This window comes from Miniopterus schreibersii (assembly GCF_964146895.1).
Source record: "Miniopterus schreibersii genome assembly, chromosome: 5".
In the NCBI taxonomy this organism is placed as follows: Eukaryota; Metazoa; Chordata; class Mammalia; order Chiroptera; family Miniopteridae; genus Miniopterus; species Miniopterus schreibersii.
The window spans coordinates 25388792-25405535 of record NC_138106.1 but is presented as its reverse complement, the minus strand read 5'-3'; the positions used below and the strand labels follow the sequence as shown (position 1 = coordinate 25405535).

General features: G+C 36.1%; 1 protein-coding gene across 1 annotated transcript in view; it reads right to left on the bottom strand.

The window, feature by feature from the left end:
* Positions 1-16744, bottom strand: part of LOC308557943 (uncharacterized protein) — a gene marked incomplete at its 5' end in the record, with an annotated part of 483857 nt that overhangs the window by 345524 nt on the left and 121589 nt on the right. The gene's annotated exons all lie outside the window — the stretch shown is intronic.

The following is a 16744-nucleotide window of genomic DNA, read 5'->3' as shown; positions in this document are numbered from 1 at the left end:
ACCCCTTCAAAACTGTTCTAAGAGAACCTCCCTGTAATTGGTCTGCAAGGCTTGCAAAGAAAACACCAGCACACGTACAAACAGACTGACAGGTTGTCTGATTCCACTGTGACTCTTGCAAGTCCCTGTGTTGGGTGAGCTTCCTGCACATCCTCCGGCGATGCTCATTAGGAAAACACAGCTGATACCTCAGCAAGGGTAACTGGCTGGGGGTAGGGTGAGACGGAAAGGGTATGTCTTTTTTCTCCTTGGATCCAAAAGTCCAAGGACTGTAAAATGCTATATATATCTCAACAGTAAAATACCCAGAATCACTTTTTTTTAAAAAAAAAGGAATAGCAGAAATTTCACTCTACTAAGAGAAGTTTGGTAAGGCAGTTCCTACCCCTACAGCTAATGTTTCAGATCTCATGTCCTGCTTGATCCATGTGAGAGATAAGGGCCAACACACATGGCACTCTCCCAGGCACTGACTACTCATATTAACCCATCGTCAGTGATGACCTCTTCCGACAGATTTTAATATACTGACTTCTTACAGACTTCATATGCTATCGATTACCCTATCCTCAAGGGGTTGTGAGATTCATTTAGTTACAACCAATTCAGCATGAATCCAGTATATTCTGCATGTTCCGAGTGGCTTATGGCACGCGGGAGTGTATGATTATTTTCTCCCAGCCACTCGGTTTTGCTGACGGATCATAATTGTGTAGACCTACACCCTACATGACCCCAGGGGATCTTTCAAAGCAACACATTTTGAAAAAAATATTTAATGAGAAGTTTTGTGAAAATGACAGTAGTCACAGCCAAGAGCAGAACACTTAAGCTACCATTTGAGTTTTGTAGAAGGGATGTGGGGATGGAGTAGAAAGAAAGAAGAGACATATTTTCATATCCTATACAGCTTATGAGAGTAAAAGGATAATGCTGCCTATTGTGATTCTCTGAATTTTCATGTTAATTTCTAAAAAATTTATTTCCTTTTGTAGGAATGCTTTAAATATCAAAAAATGTCATACAGAAAGAGAGAGATGTTATGTATTAGACTGTTATTTACCTTGCTCACTTCTTCCCCCTTCTCCCTCCCACACTGTGACTTCCAAGGTTATAAACAAGTCCACAGAAATGTCAAGAAATAGGCTGGAAACCTGTACAAGTCCCTGGAGAGCAGCGGTGGACTCATCACTCACAGCTGTGACTGCTCACTCCGACTCTCCTTCTAGAAGGATTTGCTAAACACTTAACTCTTGTGTGTCCCAGTTTCATATTTTGGAAATAAGTTTCTGCCATGTCACTTTGTCAAAAATCATTTATCAATTAAAATAATCTAAGCTGTGGCATAAAAATCACTAAAATGAGCCATCTATGCGCACTGGCCGCAGAGGGAGTTCCTGAGCCCTGTAGAAGACGTGGTTGTGGAGGAAAAGAGAATAAAGGAATAGGTTTCTTCTACAAATGAAAAAGCAATCATAAGAGACCAATAAAGAGGAATAAAATATGGCACCAAAAAATGAATTTGGCCTATAAATTCCCAGCACAATAGAACAGTGTGGACAAGATTCAAAGCCCTCTGCTCCAGTCATATACATCTTTATACACATTGGTGCCACAGCAATCTCCACTAGGTCTGTGTCCTGCAAAGTACTTCTTAGTACCCCTTTCTTCCTTCCATGATACTCCTTCTAATGACCAAGCAGGTTGGGCCAAATCAGAAAGACTTCAAGGGGAAACCATCTTCTGAGTCCACTTATCAGAAGTCCAGCTGGGAAGACAGTAATGCCATTGGGTGAGAAGGGAACCTGGTGGAATATTTTATGTGTCCCATAAAAGGCAATTTAGAATTATCCTATCACTGGCCCAGATGAAATGAGCTTATTTCATTGTAGCTGATTTCCTGTATTTTCCCTGGACTCTACAGGGTCTCTATAACTATTTCCACTTTTTATTACATCACTCTTGTTCTGTTATTATTTTTATATTTCTGTGCTTAGGTATCTGTTGGAATGAGGCAGAGCATAAAATAAAATGGAGTAAATTAAGTCATCAGCTTGAGTTAAGGAATCTCAAAAACAGAAAATAAATAGGTTAGTATCAAATAAACTTACCCTAGGTATACTCACAGCAAAATGAATACAACATACAGCTTATGCCTCTCAGTGGACCATGCAAAACGTAAACTATGACAGACTAGTCACCATTCACTATGTAATTAATCATCTATGAGTACCATTTCATCAGGGAAGACAAACTTTACCCAGCATATTTTCAGATAAATTTATCATGTGGATCTTTATTTAAGAATGCGCAGGGAGAGAGAAAATGGGCAAGGTCTTCTCATAGGCTACTAATAAAAGCTGCAGGAACCTTCTTCAGATAAACAATTCAGTGAGGTCAAAAGCATTATATTAAAACCATTTCTATGGGGACCTGGGGGCCTGACTCTACCCAGGACTGAGAATCCAGAAGAACTGTATTTGGCACCTCTATATTTACATCTAGGAATAAGCGAGATGTAGCATAGACTGCCTACAAGGAAGTCTGTAAGGGGAAAATTTTTTTCAAAGAAAAATTTATATAAGGGAAAGCCACCAGGCCTCCAAGTAAGGATAATGTTGCCAGTGCATCTCCCCATGGAAATCTGCCAGGCGAAGAAATCCAAGTTCAGGAGGCTAGAAGGACAGACAGAACTGTCAGGTCAAGAAATAACCAACCGGGAGGGGTCCCCGGGTAAGCAAGGGTTGAAAAGCAAACAAATGCATCAGAGTAAAAATGAGAAAAAAGATTCCGAGAGAGTACACAAATGATGGTCAATCCCTAAGGACATTCATTTTATTTAGGCTCCATAGCCTCTCTCTGGACTCAATTAAACATAGCAAAATGACATCCAGAATTTTGTTGTTGTAAAAATCTGGGGAGCAGGTAATTTGAGACTAAAGTCACAAGGAGTACTGAATGCTTGAAACAGTAAGCTACTCTGTATTGAAGTAACACAACTTCTTCTAGAGACCAGATATACAAGCGGTGAAGGTGATGTTTTCCTTTGAAAATTAAAGAGTATGTTTCGCATTCTTACCCAGAATGTGGTCTGGGCCTGTTTCAGGACCACATGTGTCTTGAAGAAGGAACACCTTTTTCTAATTATTACAAATGCTCTAAGGGCCAGCAGAGCTTTGGGGGCCACAAACGGGGAACTGAACCAGACTCCAAGCCAAGGGAGGGGTTTGGCAGGAAGAGAACAAGTGATCCATTAGAGCAGATAAGCTGTAGGAGATAAATTCCCAGAAGAGCCAGCAGTAGCTGCAGAGCTACAAAACTCATGGTTTGGGAAAGAAGTTGTATCCGTAATTTGCCATGTTCTTATATGAAAGCTAAAACTATATGCAAGGGGGAGCTATACAGCAAGACACCGGAGACTAAACTGTTAGAATGAATGCTGTATTCAGAATACTGAAATTTCAATACCAATTGTTAATATTGCATGAGATATATAATAATCATGATTAGTAGCAAATTATACAAGCTGCTTAACAATACCTGTTTTACTTGTAGCCTACAATAGCAATTGTTAACAGCAATTTTATTAACAATATGCTAAGAATTGAGAACACTGAAATCTGGAAGAGACAAAGAAATGAAAAAATAGAGAGTCTGGAAGCCTGAATAGGCACAGGTGTGCTAACTGCAAGTCAACTCTATGTGAAGTAAAAATGGTTGATAACTGCTGGGGATGTCAAGAATATTTTAGAAACGTATACACCATTTCTCAAAAGCACTACTCGTAAACACACTCCATCATTACTCAGAACCCACTGGATGCCAGGCTGATTAAAGTGACAATCAGGCAAGAAATTCTTTAGAATGAGATATTGACAGAGATCTGAAGAAGCCCACTAGCTTTCAAAGACTGAATGTAGAAACATTTAGAAGAAGGGCAGACATGGAAGCATGGATCAGAGTGACGAATGTCAGAGGGATGGAGGAGGGCGGGTGGGTAGAGGGGGGAGAGATTAACCAAAGAACTTATATGCATATATGCACAACCCAAGGACACAGACAGTGCTGGGGAGAGGGACTGGGGAGGGGGATGGGATGGGGTAGAATGGGTCATTGGGAAGAAAAAGGGACATCTGCAATATTTTCAACAAAAAAATAAAAAGAAAAAAAGAAAAAGAAGAAGGGCATTGGAGCAATCAGATCTTAATGCAAATCCTGCCTCTACCCTCTAGTAGCATGTTGCTCTGGGCAAGTCATTTTATAATGAAAATAATAAGTTAAAAGAAGCTATGGAAATACTGTTTACTCCTTTACACATTTAAAGATTATTAAATAACTGAAAGAGTTTCTGACCATGTGGGTTATATTTATCAGTATTCACCATATTAGAAAGTTAAACTGAGAATTTAAAGGATATTTAGTACTTATTTAAATATAACAATAATGAACCCATTGCATGTTATAACACACTTTTAATAAAAATTAACTATATTGTCCAAAAATAGTGACAATGCTGCCATGTTTTATATTTTTGTAAATATCTTGAATGTTCTGGCTTAGAAGACAGTAGGATTCTTTTACCTGCTTCTGCATTCAATAGGTTGTTTTGATTGAAGTTTACAATAAAAATCCAGCAACCTATAGATATGCTGTTAATAAAGGGAGAAATATTATAACAGTCTTTTAATATAATTTGGGGTGCTGTTCTCTAATACTGTATCAAAAGTTGACAAGTGGTAGTTTCTTAAAGGTTAGCTGCAATATGCAATCTGAAAGTTTATCACTGAACTTTGTATAGTCTGTAGTCTGTATAGTCTGTTACACTGAAGTCCTGACAGTGAAGTCCTCTGGTCTACCTTGCACTTGAAATGGATCTTTTACCAATGCAGCAGAAGTGCTTTTTGCAAACATCCCTTTTTATCACACAGAATATTAAGAAGTCATCTATTCAAAAGTCATGATTAAAACAATTAGTAAGTTTACAGTCTTATCAAAGACGCTATTAAATGAAACTGGCAATTTTTGTTTAACCATGAATGTGTGGTGAAGAATACAATGACTATGAGTACCAGTCGATGCTACTGCCTACATTTGTGTTAAGGCCCCATTTTACCCGTTGCTTTGCACACTCAGTGCAATTGTTATCACAGTGAAAAAGGCCAATATTAAGGTTTAGCCTTAGTATCACTATAAAAATAGTTTGCACTCAGATTGCCAGAAAATGTGCTGGGACACCCAGCGGTCCACAGACCAGAGAACTGCTGCTTGTTACTTCAGAAAAACCAAAGGTTGGAACAGATATGGGGACAAAAACCAAAAAAATCTGGGAACCAAATATATGCTAAATACCATTCAAAAAAGAGTAATACTAATCCTGCATTCAACAAACTTACAGTCAAGTTGTACTGGGGAAGAAAAAAAGATAATTTTGAAATGATTGTGATAAGTGCTCTTACACTACACAGAGATACTGAGAGAAGTAAAGAATAATGGTAAGATTTTGTTTTTAAGGACCAAGCATAGAAGAATAAAATTTATCTTTAGAATCTTTTTAAAATTCATCACTATAAAATGATACAGGTTCATCACACAAACTAAAAAATATTTTTTTAACTACAAAGGAGAAAATATAATCAGTAAGACCCCACTCAGATTTAGCTACAGCTAGTTGTTTGCCATATTTGATTGTCTCTTTCTATAAATACACACAACCCTTTATTTATATATTTATCATATATATATACACACACACGTAGCTTTATATGCATTTTTATCCCAACATTATGTTTTAAAGATTTTCCATATAAAAAAACCTCAGAGACATGACTTTTAACGATATCATGATATGCTGTTGGATGGAAAAATCATCCTCTTAGTTGGATTATTTTATCTTACATGGAATTTTTTAATTTGATATAAACATACTGCATATCAGCTTATACTTCTCAGAATTTGTTCCCTTAATTAGAATCACTGGGGAAAGGGTAAGAAGAGTTTTTAGGTTCTTGCCACATAAAGACAAATTTATTTCAAGGAACATTATGATTGTCCAGTTTAAGATGCAGAGCAAACACATACCACCTTCCTCCCCTCTAGCACAGGTTCCTTTGAAAAGACAGACAAGATAGTTTTGAAAGAAAAAAAATCTGTAACATTTTTGAAAAATGGAAGAAATGGTGTCAACATACTCCATATATGTGAGGAATTCCTGAAACATAAAAATCGGATGTAATCTGATTAAAGAATAATACAGAGCAGAGAAAACCACAGTGTCAAACACCAGTGCTTAGCAGGGTTCTCCCCAGGGGAGCTCTGCAGAAGCTACAAGCTCAATGTCAGTGAGTACAATAACAGAAAGGGGCCAGGATACATCATACGAGTAGATTAATTAGAGCACTATATTTAGGACAGCTAAACCGTATCTTCCTTTGCAGATAGAGGCTCGGTGACTGTTCCCTCAGGATTAAGCCCAGAGAACTTTCCTCCTAAGAAAATGGGTCATCTCCCAGAAGAGAGTTCCATATATGGGTGTTGAAGCCTGAGAAAAAGAAGAACATGGCTTAAGGTAATGTCAAAACTCTATAATACATGGCAAGAAAGAATACACTGTCTGACTCAGAAATGAAACCCACTGAGTTTCCCACCCTCCTTCCTTGGCAATGGCGAGCCGCAGGGGAGAGTATGCTCTGCCCAGCAGGGCCACTTTGAGCACCTCCTATCAACAAATGGCGCCCTTTGGAGCTGAAATTAGAAACTCACATTCAAGGGATGTTGGGAAAACAGACTAAGAAAACTGCAAGATAATCCCAAGTCAGCTAGCTATACTCATTAAACAAGTCCTTTATTCATAAATCTAAGTAGTCAAACAAGGATCGCCAGATATTGGAGGAATATTAAAAGCATAGAAACAAGAAGTCAAAATTTACAAGGTGTACAGAATATTTAACTCCACTAATGGTTATCTTTAAACATGTAAGCTATAGATGCCAAATAAGCAATAACCAAAAGACACTGTGTATGTAGCCTGACACGCCACCATACAAGACAAGGAATTTTGGACACTTTTACTTCTCTTTCTCCTCTATACTTTAAGGTCTTAGTTAACATGACTTGTGGGTATAATCTATTCTGAATTAAATTTGTTTACATTGACCACAGTGCTTTAAAATTTTTTAACTTTTCCATTAGGGTTTATTGGCAAATTTAAAACAATCGCTATTACTTAGATTTAAGTCCTTGTTTAACTAATTATATATTAAATTTATCCCCTTTATTGAAATAAAGATTTCCTCATTTTTACCATCTCAATTTTAGGTCATCTCAACTGGCAAGAGTACTCCTTAAAGTGATTAAATTTTTCAAAACAGTTATTTTTTATTTATCTTTTCAATTAAAAAATTTGACTAGTGAATAGCTGGATATAATGTCTTCTCAACAATTTTCAGAATTGCTGTGAGTCCTTTCAAGTTAATCTGCTTATTTTTTCACCTCACCAGTTATCACAAATGTCCCTCTATTCTGGCAATGGATTGATTTCAGATCTTGGCTTTCAAAGTTATGAGTTGTGTGTGTGTGTGTGTTTTTCTCCTCTGTGTCCTAGTGGAAATTTTAATGGGAATTCAGGGACTCCTCACAAGATGTCATTTTACCCCCAAACTTGAATATTTGCTTCTTATTTGACAACTGATCCTGTTGCTGAACATTTACTTTTTTCTTTTGAAAACAAGTTCAGGCAGAAGTAGAAGAAGTAGAGAAAGCAAGTAAATACCAAGCAAAGGAAATCCAAACTTAAAATCCAGATGAGAGTACAACTAAATACAAATAATAAGAGCATGAGCAGAGAAAGTGAATGTGGTGAGCCCGGGTGAGAAGGACGTGGTAAAATTATCAGCTTGTCGGCTTGGAAAATATTTAATTTGCACAAGAATTAACATTTCCAAACAAAATAGCTTACTTCCAAATCTCATCCATTCAGTTTAAAATCCAACCCCCAGAACTTTCTTCAAAGTTCTGTTTACTGAGTCTGATCATAAAAAACATGTACAATTCTCTCTAACCTCATTTTGAAAGTTAACTCAAACACTTGGTCAGTAGTAGAAGCTCGATGCCCTTCTCTTGTCTTCTGATAGAGCTTGAGCTTGCTGGTTGCCAGAGACTCTTTAATATATTTTCCTAAGCTGTGTGGATAATGCGATAAGATATTCGGGGGAATTAAAATGTTAATTATGTGTACAGCTTAGTAAATAGGCTCAGTGATTTGAATTGATTCATTATACGAGCTAAAATTATTATTGCTACAGTGAATGTCAACCATTCATGATACATACCTTCATCACAAAATATTGACAACCAAATTCAACCATGTACTTTCCAAAAATAAACAACTAGAACATTATTATCGATGCTCTTAAATAATGTCATAAGAGTTCTTCCAACACTGTAAGCATTCCCCAAAATACTTGCACCCAGTTTTTCTTCTATCTAAACAAATCAAGGAAAACTTCAAATAATATAACATTTGAACTTAGTGACTATTTGCTCAAGGTCACACAGCTAATAAGTGGCAAAACTAAAACTTCCAAATGAATGTACCTGTTTTCTTTCCGTTATGATTTTGACTATATCCTATATAACAATAAATAACTATAGTTACCAAGAATTGAGTATTCACTGTACTTTATCCATTCAATCCTCGTTACTTCTCACAACCCTTCTAGATACATTTATTTTTCCTATTTTGCAGAGAGGAAATTGAGACTCAGAAAATTCTAAATGTATTGTATTAGCAACTATGAAAGAAAAGAAAAAATGTGTAGCACTTCAAATCTCTACTTGCTTAGACAGTAAGCATGAAATCTGTCTTGAAATATCTTAAAGAACAGCGCTATTGTTTGGAGAATTTGGGATATGAAAAACCAAGTCAGAATTCTTATTTCAGAAGGCAACAAAACAAAAAGGAAAAGAGAGCTCTTCGGGTCACAGGGACCAGGCCAGGGTGGAACGAACACAAGCGGGTGGTTCTGTGGGTTATTCCGGCGTGGCTCTGTCCTTGGCCGTCGGGGAGGCAGCAGGGCGTCAGCACTTCCCACTTATAAATCCTGTGAATCTCTCCTCTCTGTGTGGCTGTCTTCTCAGCTGCCCTCAGCATTTCGGGAAGTGGGGGGTCCCAAAGGGCCAGTTACAGCTTTGCTCAGGGCCAAGGACACATTCTTTATAGCCCTATCTACTTGTCCACTGCCTGTGATAGGTGCCAACTTTGCTCATGTGAAACACAAATAACTCCCAGGATTCAATTAAAGAGCAGCCCCTAAAACAGAAGACAATTAAACTCACACCATTCTGAGAAAATGGTACAGTGAGAAACTGCTACACCTTTTACTGGGTATTAGGGATAATAATGGTAACCCTAAAAGATATGTTTCAAGGTATAACTTTGTAGTTTAATTTGAAATGCACATGTGGAAAAACAATTGTTTTAATCTGTATACATATCAATTTTTGAATCATATATTTTCTGTTTCTGGTTAATTATATATGAGATACGCCTTGCCCACACATCTAACTGTTTGTTCACTTCCTTGATCACCAAATTTTATTTCAGCTGACCTAACTGGAATGAACAGAATGCCCATCTATTTTCACTGGTTGCACAAGGATAGTATTATTCTGTCAAAGATTCTACTCTACACATTTATTAATTTTATGTTATATTCAGTCTCAGTCTTTAATTGGTAACTATCTCCACCAACACCAAGACCTCACTGAAACACCACCACATAATCCATGGCATTGCCATCTACTCTAAGCAGAGACAGAGTTGTACATATTGCAACGAGCACCACCTCTATCTTAAACCCTTCTAATGATGAGGGCACTTTCAGGGAACAAGCAATTAATTAAATATCGAACATCTGGATTAACTGTCATCTAAACTTCCTGATTTTGTGGCATTGGATCAACATCTTGACCTCTCAATTCCTTGATAGCAATGGGGGGAAAAATTATAAATCAGTCCTTGCCTGCCCCACAGAGTTGTTTTGCCAATCAAGAGACCATATAAGGCACGCTTAAAGATGAGAGCAGAACATTATTTATAGTGCTTAAAAATTGAAACCAACAAAAAATAATTTGTATAAGGTTAATGGTTTTCTAAATATTAATACATTCGTATGATGGAATATGTTTATTGGGACTTTCATTAAATTGAGTGTTAAATAATATTATTTTTAAAGAATACAATATTATTTAAGTAAAAAATATATTTTTTACAGCTGCACAGTATTCCATAACCCATGGACACAGACAATAGTGTAGTGAAGGCCTGGGGAAGGGGGAAAGTGGGGATGTGGGAGTCAATAGGGGGAGAGGGGATATCTGTAAAATTTTCAACAATAAAGATCAATTGAAAAAGAAAATAAATTATATATTTTTAATTTCTAAAAGAAAATAAAGCATAATATTAATAGTAGCTGTCAGTGAATAGTAAGATAATAGTTGGGTTAAAAATAAATTTTTGAATAAAGCTAGAAAAATAAAAAATAAAGTCACACGCAACAGAAATCACAAAAATTTTCTTTATTTTACTTTTTTAAAATAAATGCATATTTTATAATTATAGAAGTACCTAAAATACATGCAAATACATGCAAACACCATAATATGCTACCTAAACATATGCTAGTTAATATAATTACTTGAATAAAGATAAATAAGAAAGTCTATTTTCTGTAGTTTTTTTCATTTCCAAATATAAGTTCAAGTTTCTTAACAATCTAGGGTAAATCAAAGTGCTGTTCTTCTAATCTTGCAATTTGAGATATCAAAGCATTAATATATATCAAGCATAAGGTAAGTATAATACAGGTCTAGTTCATTTAATTATCTTAGATGTTAGCATGCAATTCTGCTGATAAAATCAGAGTTCAAAATAAAAGCTACTTAAACATGAATTTGTTTATACAAGTGTAGTGATAAAAATTACTTAGCATTATTAGAGTTTTATTTTCTTTATGAAAATATTACACACTACAGGGAAACTTCATTAGCTATTAATTCATATTAAAAATTCTTAAGTAAGACTACAAAACTAGTAGAAAATCGGGATTATGTGATTATTTTAAAATACTGAGTATCAAAACATTGTATCTGTAGAAGATGTCTATTAAATATTTTGGTTCCACAAATGAATAATTTAAAAACTAATTAAAGTTAAGAGAACACTCTAACAATTTATTTCCAAAATGTTTTCAATGAGCTATTGCTTAGGAGTCAGAAGAGTCAAAATTGTGAGAGGTAATAATTGACCTCATTTAAAAAATTTGACCATAGTATTCATATCATTATAGTCTAATTTTTCTCAAATAAATATTTAAAATGTCAGAGCTACATTCTGAAACTATTAATTTATCTTCAATTAAGGCACCAAATATGTATGCATGCACATATTTATTTTTTATTATAAATAAAAAGAAATATGTTTCAATATCCTATATCATTAGTCAATTTGGGATAAAAAAGCATTTTGAAAAACCCTGAGTATATTTCTCATTCCTCTTCACCACTAGGGGATGTGAGCCTTGTCCAAGTTCATCAACCCCTTAAATGCCAGTCTGTCTGCAGTCAAAGCCAACTCACTTCCTACTACTTCACACAACTGTTGAAAATACTGCAAAAAATATAATCATTTTCAGCATGTCCCCGAAAAAGGACATTCCTTATAGGGGGAAAAAGAAATGAATTAGTAATGAAAAACTACCATATCATTAATTCTAAGATAACAATTTCTTCACATTTTATATTCTAAAAGTAAGACATATATTAAAATTGAAGTATTTAACAACCAAAGACGTCTTATAACAGTACTTCTCAAATTAGCTGTGGTGAAGAACGAATGTTTGTTTGTTTACCCCCAATTCTTTTATAGCTCTACCCTATTCATTGAGAGTCCACTATTCATGCATGTGGATGTCTGAGAAAAGCAAACTACTATTGCAGAGGTAAGGTTTCATTATTTTTTATGGTTTAGTAGTATTCCATTGTGTATATGTACCACAGCTTTTTTTCCACTCGTCTTTTGATGGGCACTTGGGTTGCTTCCATATCTTTACTATTGTAAATAATGCTGCAATGAACATGAGGGTGCATATGTTCTATAAAATTAGTGTTGCGCATGGATTGACCCAGAAGGTACTATGCTAAGTGAAACAGAAGGTACTATGTTAAGAGAAACCAGTTAGACAAAGACAAAAAACATATGATTTCACTTATATGTGGAATCTAAAGAACAAAATAAACAAATGAACAAAATAGAAAGACTCATAAATACAGAGAACACCTGATGTTTGACAGAGGGGTGAAGGTTTTTTGGGGGGTCTGAGTGTAGAAGGTAAAGGGATTAAGAAGTACAGATTGGTAGTTATAGAATAGTCAAAGAGATATAAATAACAGCACAAGAAACACAGTAAATAATATAATTACTATGTATGGGGCTAGGTGGGTACTTGAAATACTGGGGGGACCACTCTGTGTAGTACATGATTGTCTAACCAATATGCTGCACATCTGAAACTAATATAGAATAATATTGAACATAAACTATAATTGAAAAATTAAAAAGCAAATTGCTATTAACACTTCTAATATCTTCTCTCAAACTCTTTTAATGCAGGTTAGAACAGTCTGTGAACCACATTTTCAGTAACACTGTGCTAGATTTGATGAAATATTGTAGTAACCTAAGTTAATTGCATGTAATTTTGAATCCCTCATAATCGATATTTTATTACATATAATTTTGAATCACGATTAATCAATATATTTTCTTAAATTGGGACAAGTAGTAAAATTGACTATTTCACTATCTTTGCCAGAAATAAATTAAATGGCTGAGGGCAGGGATCAAGAAGAAAGAGAAAGAATATTGGATAATCCACAAATTTGAAATAATCAGAAATAGCTGTGTCAGTCAAATTAAATATTTCTTGCTTCTAAGTACAGTCATTTATCTCCTTTTATTCTGGGTTCCTTTCTTTCTTGAGTTATTTTGCCACTGGTGGAATACTTGCTTTTCTTCTGGAGTAAAATGTGTATGAAAAATGATTTGGTCACTCACTGAAAATAAACTGTAATTGATGTTTGCTTCCTAATGGTAAAGCTGAATAACTCATGGCATAGAAACAAAAGATGCCCCATCTCACTCTGTGCTCAACCTATAAAAAGTAAAATATAACAAATCAGGCAGAAGATGTATTTAGAAATGAGGGGAGAAGTGGATTGATGCTAAGGGCATAGGTAAAAGCCAAACTTAGCTTATTAGTCATAAGATCTTTCAGCTTAAATTATTATTCCTCTCTCATGCATTTTTACTATGACAACTTTCGCAAACAATGTGTTTTTAAAATTCTTTTGCATGAGGTGACTCAAAATACTGTACAGGTCTCTTTATTGAAATAGTTCAGGATTCAGAAACTGATATAAGTAGAGATTTACTGCTTTCTCAAAGTGACAGCCTTGTTCATTGCTGCATACCTCCCCACCCCCTCTGGTAGCCTATAGATGCTCCATCCATTTTCTCATTGACTTCCCAATGAATGACAACGAGAAATGCCTTTGAGGAAGGAAAAGAACACACTAAATACCCTGACTGCTTCATTTCCATACAAATCTGGCTTGCGCCAATCACAAGGAAAGGAAAGAATACACCCCTTCCAATCCAAGAGGGCACTAAGGAAAGAGCAAATGAAAACTCAGTCCTGGCAACCTGGTCAAAACAAAGGTGCGTTTCCCTATAACATGTCTCTCTCCACATCAGGCAACAAGACTGAAGAATAAACTCTCCTACCTTTTAGAAGAGACATACATTTGATTGGCCTGACTGGCTAATGGGAATCCCAATTATATCTACAACACAGTATAACTCACAGCTAGGAATGTGCTCTGGAGGCTCATTATTTAATTAACAGCAGGAATTACAAGAGCACTAAATGCAATGAAGCAGCACAATTTGCAAGGGCTCCAAATTTATGGTTTTCATTAATTAACATAAAGTAGTGTAGGCAAGTGAAATCAAGTGATCTGCTCAGCTATTAGAATTTTGAGAGTTAATTAATATAATAGTACAGATCATTGAGCTCAAAAATTATGAGTAACATATAGAATTTTAAAGAGTATCATGATGATGTATAATTGCAAGATAACTCTGCTCCTCCAAATTGTCTTCTTTTGACTTGGTTCCTTAACTCAATTCAAGATCAGCTATGGCTAAATCCATATGAAGGGCAAACAGTTAGAAAATGTGTGAATTCAATTCTGCAAACTCTTCGAATACATGATTTGCTTATTTACTTAATCAGCTGAGATGATTACAGACCATTAGTGGCCGTTTAATAAATAAAACTATTTGCATTTCACAAATGTATCTGAATTTCAGACTTCTCAAATTTCTCACTAGGGAAAGAAACAAAACAACCATTCCTATGACCACATATTAAAATGCAGTGAAGCAAATTCTCATTTCTCCTCTGGAACTGAGCTAAACAAGAGGGAAACAGCAGGCTGTGCAAATTGCCACCATTGTCACTATACATTCTGCACACCTTGTGTTTGCTCCTCATTGGGCTTCTTAATTTAAGGGCTCTAGAGCATTGAGAGCTATTGTTCCTCTTCATCTGAGTGAAGGGCTGTATAACAGTCAAGTCTTGCCATTTCCATAGAATTTAACTTGTGAAAAACAGACTTGCATTGTAACCTTATCGCATTTTCCATGATGTCTTCATATCTTAGAAAATTTTAAATTACAGAGGGAAAATCTTGCACTTATAGTCAGGACAACAATGATCTAAAAATCATTTTCTCTATATAAGCACCAATTTATGTATTTATTTCTGTTACAATAATTACCATCTACTGAGTACCCGAAATGTGCCAGATGCTTTACTATTGCTTTATGTAGAATATCTCATCATTGGGGAAATGAAGACTGAAAGGCAAGTTTTCATTTTCTAAAAAAGGAAACTGTTATGGGCTATACTTCATATGTTGAAGGCCTAACCCCCAGTACCTTAGAATGTGACTGTACTTGGAGATAGGACCTTTAAAGGGATAAGAAAGGTGCAATGAGGCTATATGGCTAAGCCCTAATCCAATAAATCCAGTGTCCTTACAAAAAGAGGGAGTTAGGGAACAGACCAGGGGGGGACTCTATGACAGGGGTGGGGAAAGTTTGGCTCACAGGCCATATACAATCTGGGAAATCATTTGGTCTGGCCCTGCCAAGGCAACTGCAGGCGTGACACAAAATTCAATAAATCTAGGTGTTTTTTCATAGCTAACTTTTAAGTTGATAATTTTGTATGGTCCATGAATGATGTTATTAATATCCAAATGGCCCTTGGCAGAAAAATGGTTCCCCATCACTGCTCTGTGAGGACACAGTGACAGGGTGTCCATCTGCCAGCCAAGGAAAGACGGCTGAGAAGAAACCACACCTGCTGCCACCTTGATCTTGGGCTTCCAGCTTCTGGAATTGTGACACAATAATTTCATGTTTTTTAGGCAACAAAGTCTGTGGTGTTTTGTGATGGCTGCCTTAGCAAACTGATACATAAATGATTATTTTTAATTTGGTAACTTTCAATTCTAATAGCTGAGCATTTTACTTAACCTGGCTTACCAAAAAGACTACTATGTAAAACATCTAGGATATAGGTGAGAAAGATGGAGATCCATTCCTCTCTGCTCAAAGAACAAGCTCTTTTCATCACTAACATGATTTTTAAAAAAAGGTGTCAAGCCCTGCTGGCATGGCTCAGTGGTTGAGCATTGACCTATGATCCAGGAGACTGAGGTTCGATTCCTGGTCAGGGCACATGCCTGGGTTTCCAGCTCCATCCCCAGTAAGGGGTGTGCAGGAGGCAGCCGATTAATGACTCCCATCATTGATGTTTCTCTATCTCTTCCTCTCCCTTCCTCTCTCTGAAATCAATAAAGACATATTTTTTTTAAAAAAAGAGTGTCACGAGAAAATTTGCACGAAAGCAGGATATTAAAACATATATAATTCTATTTTGAATGAAGCATGGATAAAGTTTGGGAAACCATCACCCAGCAGGCTGGTCATGCCCTGGACACTGCACACTGACCCTCTCTCCTTGGTGGCAGTTAAGGAGGGACCCATTTGGAGAATTACTGCAGGACACTGTGCTGCCTCTCTTAAGAAGGCTCATCTTGTTCCCTAATTTGGGTTTTCAAATATTAAAGATTTTCTGTAACAATCTGATTTTCTTCCCAATCAGTAACAATGTATAAGTAGAGAATTATCAGTATACTAAGAACTTCCTAAGAGCTTGAACTGTCCAAACTTATAATATACTCCTGTTAAGGGGTGAGTTTCCTGTTGGAGCATAGCTGAAATAGGGCACCTGGCAAGGTTATTGCTGAGGTTGTTAAGGTCTCATCTGTGCCAGGGAATGAAAACTGGATTTGCAGATTTTTCATTGTTACAGAGCCACTTCCAAAGACGAAGAGGGTTCCACAGAGAGTGTGGCTGCTTGGTACTAAGCAACATTGATTACACATCTTTATGTATTTTACTCTTAGTTAAAATTGTCTATTTGGGAAGATGCTCCCTAAAAGTTGGCAAAGGCCCTCACGACTAGCATTTTTTACAGTGTTATTGGGGTATGCACAAAAGTATTTAAGTGTGCAATTGTGCATGCTCCTGAAACCCTCATCAAAATCAACATAA